Source organism: Propithecus coquereli, unplaced genomic scaffold, assembly GCF_000956105.1.
Source record: "Propithecus coquereli isolate 6110/MARCELLA unplaced genomic scaffold, Pcoq_1.0 Scaffold349, whole genome shotgun sequence".
Lineage (NCBI taxonomy): Eukaryota > Metazoa > Chordata > Mammalia > Primates > Indriidae > Propithecus > Propithecus coquereli.
This window is the reverse complement of record NW_012149163.1, coordinates 1,049,751-1,056,993: the sequence shown is the minus strand read 5'-3', so window position 1 is coordinate 1,056,993 and position 7,243 is coordinate 1,049,751. Positions and strand designations below refer to the sequence as shown.

General features: G+C 47.1%; 2 pseudogenes; both read left to right on the top strand.

Annotated features, from left to right (window-relative positions):
• Positions 1-3,555: 3,555 nt before the first annotated feature.
• LOC105815834 lies at positions 3,556-4,220 on the top strand (annotated as a pseudogene).
• Positions 4,221-4,501: 281 nt separating this feature from the next.
• Positions 4,502-6,274, top strand: LOC105815832 (annotated as a pseudogene).
• Positions 6,275-7,243: the final 969 nt, after the last annotated feature.

Genomic DNA, 7,243 nt, shown 5'->3' with positions numbered 1-7,243 from the left:
TCCTTATCCCAAATATCTGGCCCACTAAAAGCATGTTGTTGCATAAAGCCAAAGTCACAGACCTCAATGTCTTCTGTGCAATGGTGCCCCCTGGAGCACAAATAGATACGCGTTTCACATTCCAGCTGAAACGGAATTTCTCAGCCTCTAATTTCCCACCTACTCCCATCACCATGTGAGTGGGGGAAATTTGGCTAAATTTATGGATCAGGACTATGACAGAGTGCGATTGGAATTCCCATAAAGGAAAATAGAAATTCTCATGCAAGCACACAGCTGGCTTCACAGGCAACTGTGGATTCCTTGAGGTTGCAGAGCTGTCATCCTACTCTTTGTGCTATCCTTTGAGCCGTTCGCACTGTGCCTTTCCTGGACAGAGTGGAAAATCAGAACGAATGGAGGAATGGATGGGTGGATGGAACCTCACATCCTCAGTAAAACAAAGTTTAGTCTCTCCTGAATGCATGTTTTCTTTGTGGTGAGTCCTCATGATTAGAACAGGCCTCCCTCATATCCGCCCCTTCAATTCTGTTGTGACTTTGATGAAATCAACAATCCCCATATCTCGGGCTGCTACTCATCCAAATCCCTTAAAATCCCTAGCCCTGAACTCCTCAGAGAGGCAGATTTGAGGTTTCCTCCCACCTCTTCGTTTGGCTGTAGATCTTGGGAATAAACCTCTTTCTCTGCTGCAACTTGGTGTCTTGGCGGATTAATGTGCTGCGTAATCCTGGTACAGTTGCACTGGGAGGGCCCTTCTTAGCAATCTCTTTCCCTGGTTCTCCCAGGAAAACTTCTGGCTGGTCTACTGTTTCACTTCCTCTTAATCACTTTCCATCTAAATCCCTATTGTTGGCCAAGCCTGGTGGCTCATGCCTGTAATCCTAGCACTCTGGGAGGCCAAAGCGGGAGGATCCCTCAAGGTCAGGAGTTCGAGACCAGCCTGAGCAAGAGCGAGACCCTGTCTCTACTAAAAATAGAAAAAAATTAGCCAAGCATGGTGGCGCGTGCCTGTAGTCTCAGCTACCTGGGAGGCTGAGGCAGGAGGATTGCTTGAGCCCAGGAGTCTGAGGTTGCTGTGAGCGAGGCTGACGCCGCGGCACTCACCCCAGGCAAGAGAGTGAGACTGTGTCTCAAAAAAATAAATAAAAAATAAAAATAAATCCCTATTGTCTTTGACAATGCTCTTGGGTGCAAACCTGTGCAAGCTCTGTTCCAAGTAAAGGCAGTCTCCTTAGGAAGACCTGCACAGCTCTCTGTTGTAGCTGCCCCTCCTCCTGGGCAAAACCTGCACCAAAGCACTAGAGCTGGGAGCAGGGACCATGGCCGGGTCTCCCAGTGTGACACTCCTGCCCTGTAAGTGGTCATTATGTGGGATGGTAGCCCCTGGTCAGCTTGGTTTGACTCTCATAGAACCTCTCCTCTACAAGTAAACTGGGATACGAGTGATGGGAATACAGTGTTCTTAGCCACCACTCCTAGAATAGAGCTTCTACCTTATGAGTGATGTGAACCGAAATAAAATCCTAAACCCTTTGCTGACTGAACAGATCCCCCTGTGGCCAATGGGACCCCAGAGAAACCCTAAAACTGAGTTTCCAGCCCTGGCGGGATTGGAGGTCAGACATGCCTCATTATACCCTCTCCCTTGCTAATGACCACTGGGCTTTTTCATAAGGGCTAAAGAGAAATCAGTCTCATGGTCCAGATCAGCATTGTTCCTGACAAGGGACCACCAACCATGCAGTGGTTTTACCAGTCTGCAGAGCATGCACAGAGAGGGTTTTTGTGTCCTTGCTTCACCTTTTTGACATAAAAGGGTGGCCATTTCTAAACATGGACCCCATAAAAAAGCATAAAACTTGATTGTATAGGCACGTGTTTCTCTTTCATAAATATTCATGATTCATCCTATGGCTTGTCGAATATGTACATCGGACCATTCCACTCAGAATATATTCCTGTTCCCTTTGTCACTGCCTCAAAGCATGTGTTCCTGGCATCTGGCTGGGGCCCAGTTTTCCAGTCTGTTGGAATTGCCACTCAGAGGCTGCAGCCCTTTATGAGAAAGAAAGCTCCCTTTCCAAATTATGAACCTCATTGTTTCTTCACTCAGTGCTGGGAGCCTAGTAACCAGAAAGAAGCCCGGGTTTTCTCAGCCACTCCTGCCTGGAATAGTGCTTCTGCAACACAGAGCTGGAGTGGCAAAAGAGCTGCCATCCTGCCCCTCACAGGGTGAAAGCGTAGCCCGAGACCAGAAACTGTGGGAAAAGTGAGCCCTGTCTTCTTGGCCCAAGCCTTGCGGAGCAGATCTTCTCTTGCGCTGAGCTGGGCGAGGAGGATGAAAGCAGATCACGACTCAAATGCCACAGACTCTCTCCTTTGAACAAAAGTTCCTTCATTTCGTGTGTGCCCTTAGGAAAATTTCTGGGGCCTATAACTGGTTTGTTGTTTTTTTAAAATTTCACCAATTAAATTATGGTTTTTTTGGGAGGAGAAAGGTGCAGAAAGGCCTTAAAGGAGAGAAAGAGTTTTAGTTGAATGAGATGAAGGAAAGGGAGCGTTTCGGGCAGGGGGAATGAACCAACCACAGGAGTGAGGAAGTAGGGAGCTCGGAGATGATGCCTGGACTGATCCGGCCACTGCGCCGAGATGTGGAGGTGCCACTGCACGGACAGCTCAAGGTCGGTTTTGGAGGACCGTCAATGTCAACCTAACAGATCTGGTCTTTGGATAACAGGGAACCTCTGAAAGCTTTGAGTGAGGGAATAACATGATGGAAACAGTATTTTAAGAACAAAAAACTCCACCTTATGCTGTGTTTGCTTTGAAGTATCAATTTTTTGTTTTTAAATAATTCATAAGTATTTTCTCTAGAATATTTTGAAGAATTCTGCAGAATTGCAGTAAGTTAATTCACTTCAGATATCCCAAGTTTTTTTTGCTGTCATTAATGTTTTTAATTGACACTTACTTGTACATATTGACGGGTACAGTGTGATATTTTGATCCACGTATACAATGTCTAATGAGCAAATCAGTGTAATTAGCATATCCATGACCTCAAATATTATTTCTTTGTGTTAGGACCATTTCAAAATCCAGCCTTCTAACTCTTTCTAAATAGACAGGAAATTGTTAATTTGGGTCACCCTACAGCGCTACAGGACACTGCGCCCCAGGCAGAGCCCGCCACTGGAGGGAGCCCCGCCCCCGCCGGCGTCGCCTGGGAACCCGCTTTGTGTCGTCACATCCTGCGCGACTCAGGCTCCCGGAGACCGGGGTTAGAGACACTTGGCGGGATCGTCCGAGGGTTACGGGCGCTTTTCTAGGAGGGGAGCGACCAGGTCATTCTTCAGACCCGCAGCGATGTGGTCCTGGCGTGGGGGCCTCGGCTCCGGCCCGGCCGGTCTCCGGGTCCAGTGCGGGGCAGCCCGGCTTCCCTCCCGGCCAAATTCCAGACGTTATAAAGGACGTGCTGCTCGGTCGACACCTGAGCCGCGGAGACGCCCGTGAGAAACAGGAGGCAAGGCTTTGCCCGGGATCGTCTCGGCCATGGCGCTCCGGCCGCGGTTCTGGGAGTTGCTGTCGGTTGCAGGAACCCCGAGTGTAGGTTGGCAGCCGTCTCAGCCAGTTCCCAGCCGACAGTGAAGCCCGAAGTGGACCCTCAGGACGACGAAGCTGTTGCCCCAGAGTTCACCAGCCGGAAGCCCGGGAATCTGGAGCTCTCATCTGCAGCCAGGAAAGAGCGGGGTTGGGCGGCAGCGTGGCCCTCCCGTGAGTTCTGGCACAGGTCGCGAGTTATAAGGACGCAGCCTCATACAGAAGCACTCGTTGAGCGTGGAAATGGCCAGGTTGTGGTCGCAGCGTCCACTCGTGAATGGGCTACTAAAAAGGACCTTTATAGTACCAGAAACGTGGTGGCTTGTGACAGTATAGGACGAGTGCGGGCAGAGAGTTGCTTAGAGGCAGGAATTAACTTCATGATCTACCAGCCAACCCCTTGGGAGGCAGCCTCAGAATCCATGAAGCGACCACAGAGTGCAAGGACACGTGGCGTGGCTGTACAGGAACCTCGGAGAATCTGTGAAAAGATAGAAGCGTTAATTGTTCTGAATGTGATGAAACTATCAGCTGCTACAGCCACCAAAAGAACATCTGGAAGAAAAACCGACTTACAAGTTTATAGCAATGATGTCACAGTGGAATATTATTCGTAGTTAACGTCATACACCTTTGTGTGTGTGTGTTTTTTTAAATCAAGGGCTAAATTATTCCCCTCTCTTGGACATGAGAGAAGTGTCTAAGAAAAGCAGTCACCAATTATAATTAACTTTGAAAGATAAATTAAAAGTTTATCATTATAAAATAAAGGCATATTACAAACTCTTAAAAAAAAACAAAGGGCTGTGCTGGGGGAGGGCAGGGAGGACGTGGAAGGGAATTACCTCCCTCCAGGAGAAAGGAGACTGAGCCATTTGTGCTGTCTTGAGATGGGAGAATGAAAGACTCCAGAGACTCCGCCCTGGTCTGGAAGAGAAGCAGGAAGCGTCACAGCTTCAAATAAAGCAGCATCTATACGTTACCAAAATGAACCAGAACAGAAGAAGGGAGAAATCAGCCGCCTGAGAGCAAGACAGATCGCGCTGCAGGGTCAGCTGCTGAAACTGCAGTCCGCTGCTCAGCCCGCGCGGGCGGGACCTGGTGCTGCAGCAGCAACCACCGTGCCGGCCTCCCTGGGTCATGGTCTCAGCCATCATGCTTCAGCTCTCCTTGACGATGGCAGGAATTAGCACACGTTCAACACAGCACAGGGCAGCTTTGTGATACCGAGGATCTTCTTTTAGGAAAACTGGATATTTCACCCCCGCTCTCTTCTGGATCATCGTGTACTCCCCAGTCAGCAGAGTGTCTTGGAGCAAGTAAGTCTGATGTCTCCATTGAGTCTTCTCAGTTTCTTCAGCAAGAGAAACAAGAGCTCAGGGAATCACTGCAAGAAAAAGATGCAACAACTAGAACTCTTCAGGAACATAATGTTAGATTGTCCAGCTCGATTGCTGCCACCGCAGAGCTGGAACAAAAAAAAATATGAGCAAACTGATAGAGACATTAGACAGCTAATGGACAAAGAAGATGTTTTACAAAGATTACTTAAGGAAAAAGACCTCTTAAAGCCCGAAGTGATCAGTTATTTTCCTCAAATGAAAATATCACTAAACAATTAAATGAAAATGAACTTTGAGGCAGGAAGTAACAAACCTCAAAGAGGGAATATTAATTTTAGGAAGGGACATTAATAAACTAGAAGTGGACGATGCAATGGAAGATTCAGGCCAGCAAGCCAGGGTGCGGGTGCAGTCATTGCAGGAACAACTGAGTGTAGTCTCCAAGCACAGGGATGAAATTGCACCGCAGCTTTCTGTCTCTCAGGAGCAAGTGAAGCAGCATGCTCTGTCACCAGCCAACCTGCAGATGGTACTAGAGCACTTCCAACAAGAGGAAAAAGCCATGCATTCGGGTAAACTAGAAAAGCTAAAACAACTTACAGCTGCATGGGAGAAAAAGGCAGAAAATCTGGAGGGAAAAATGACATCATTACAGGAACATTTGGATGAAGCAAATGCTGCACTGGATTCAGCATCACGACTCACAGGACAGTTAGAGCTAAAGGAAGAACAAATTGAAGAACTTAAAAATCAAAATGAACTCCAACAAGAAATGCTGGATGATCTACAATAGAAGTTAATGAAATTAGTAAACAGCACAGATGGCAAAGTGGACAAAGTTCTAATGAGAAACCTCTTCATCGGACATTTCCACACACCAAAAATCAGCGTCATGAAGTGCAACGACTGAGGGGAGCATCCTGGGTGTCAGAGGGGAGGAAATGGAGCAGTTGTTTTATGAAGATCGAGGCGGTGTTACCAGGTGGATGACCGGGTGGCTTGGAGGAGAATCAAAAAGTGTCCCCGACACACCTTTGAGGCCAAATCAGCAATCTGTGCTTAATAATTCTTTTTCAGAACTTTTTGCTAAATTTCTGGAAACAGAATCTCATCCATCTCTTCCACCTCTGAAGCTTTCTGTCCACGATATGAAACCTCTAGATTCACCAAGAAGGAGAAAACTAGATACAAACATGCCAGGAAGTTTTAAAGATGGCAGGTGTGGGAGGAGAGCAGATGTACATCCATTCTTGGCTTCCCGCTCTGCAGCTGGGCCTCTTAGTAACCCAGCTGGACTGGGACCTGGTGGCCCGGGCGTCTTCCTTTGAAACCCATCTCAGATATTTGGCGCAGGTTTTCCAGACCTCTGTCTCTCACCAGATTCAAAAATCTAGTCAAAATAAGTTAATGACTTGAATTTAAGACTGAAAACTCTAAAACTACTAGAAAAAAACATTGGAAAATGCTCCAAGACATTGGTTTGGGCAAAGACTTTTTTCAGATAAGAACTTGAAAGCGCAGGCAGCCAAAGCAAAAATAGACAAATGGGATTACATCAAGCTAAGAAGCTTCTGCACAGCAAACGAAACAAACAACAATAAGAAGAGATAACCCACAGAATAGGAAAAAGTATTTCCAAACTATACAACTGATAAGGGACTGATAACCAGAATATATAAGGAGCTCCAACAAGTCAATACCAAAATAATAATAATTGAGTTAAAAGTTGGCAAAAGATCTGAATAGACATTTCTCAAAAGAAGACACATAAATGGCCATCATGATATGAGAAAAAAATACTCAATATTACTAATCATCAGAGAAATGCAAATCAAAACCACAATGGGATAACTTCTGAGCAGCAGATGAGGACCTGGTGGGTGGGGTGAACTTTTGGGAGGTGCCCAGGAAGGTGGGGACATGGAAGGGGTCACTGCTCTGGGGGGCAGGCACCAGGGCCTCCTCCTGAGTTTCCAGCCTGCCTGCCCTGATGGTGCCACCTGTAGGTCTCATCCAGGCTCAGGGCTGACTCACATTCACACCGGTGGGCAATGGAGGGATGGTTACAACAATATGCGCGCCAGCTAAACACAAGGCTATGTGCCATGAAGTGAAAACAGAATATAGAATTTCTTCACATATTCCTATAAATATGTGAAAACCGATTTGTGACTGGTCAATTTGGGACTTGACAGTGGGGTAGAGGAAGGGAGGAGCCCCAGATTCCTGGGATTGAGACTGAGTCATTCAAGAGGGAAATACCTGGGAGGGAGCCCTGGGCAGTTACCTGTGTAGGT